At 45.9% G+C, this 1,013-nt stretch overlaps 1 protein-coding gene across 1 annotated transcript in view; it reads right to left on the bottom strand.

The window, feature by feature from the left end:
* The window catches only part of USP49 (ubiquitin specific peptidase 49), a 27,681-nt gene extending 27,067 nt beyond the window's left edge, over nt 1-614 (bottom strand). The window contains exon 1 of the mRNA XM_012640882.1: nt 585-614. The gene's annotated coding sequence lies outside the window, so the exon portion shown is untranslated. The remainder of the gene's footprint in view (nt 1-584) is intronic.
* Between the last annotated feature and the right edge of the window lie 399 nt (nt 615-1,013).

Below are 1,013 nucleotides of genomic sequence, written 5' to 3'. Positions count from 1 at the left end.
CGCGGGTGCTCGTGCGCGCACTCTCTCTCTCTCATTCTCTCTCTCATTGTATTGATTTCTTCTCAGTTCTTAACTAAGGGCCATAGAATAATCCTGCTTGGTCTTGGTGAGACCAAGTGGCATAAATTCCAGCTTCAGAGAGAGGAGACACTATGGTAACATGCTGACAGCCTTCATTTACATAAAAGAATACTAATTACGTGGTATCATCAACATCTGTGATTCTGCTCACTGCCATATGCGACAGCACTGGGTATTTTAACCCTTCAACTCACTAAATCTACCCAGAATTATATCTACTACAAAACCTGCAGAACTGCTTGAAGAGACATAGTGAATACATTTTTACAAATAAGCGTTAAAAATCAATTTCATTTTCTGCTAACATTTTATTTCCAAGAGGTATGGGAAAATATAATTTAATATCAATATACAGTTAAGAAAAAGATTAAAAAACCTAGGTAGAAATCACATAAAGAATAGTTAGTAACCCAAAAGGGAAGAGTACCACATTCTAGAACAGTGGTCCCCCAACCTTTTTGACATCAGGGACCGGTTTTGTGGAAGACAGTTTTTCCACTGACCGGAGATGGGGGGTGGAAGGGTGCGGTCACTGCCTCCGCTCCACCTCACATCATCAGGCATAGGATTCTCAGGGGGAGCGCGCAACCTGGCACCCCCGCATGCGCAGTTTGCAGTGGGGTTCGCACTCCCATGAGGGCTGATCTGACTGTGTGGGGCCTCCGGCGGTGATGCAAACGACAGGGAGCGGCTGTGGGTGCAGTTGGGGCTTTGTGGGTGCAGTTCTTCAGGCTTCGCTCACTTGCCCACCGCTCACCTCCTGTGCGGGCCCCGTTCCTGGCGTGGCGTGGCAGGGGGTTGGGGACCGCAGTTCTAGAATATTAAATAAGACTTTAAAAGGCCATAAATACAATGCCAGTAACCTTCTGAATTTTCGTATTTATGGCTAAAACAAAAAAATGGGCGGGACTGAGAAGCGTAGAGTTAGAGAA

The sequence above is a fragment of the Propithecus coquereli genome, unplaced genomic scaffold (assembly GCF_000956105.1).
Source record: "Propithecus coquereli isolate 6110/MARCELLA unplaced genomic scaffold, Pcoq_1.0 Scaffold158, whole genome shotgun sequence".
Lineage (NCBI taxonomy): Eukaryota > Metazoa > Chordata > Mammalia > Primates > Indriidae > Propithecus > Propithecus coquereli.
The sequence above is the reverse complement of the archived record's forward strand: the minus strand, read 5'-3'. Positions and strand labels throughout refer to the sequence as shown.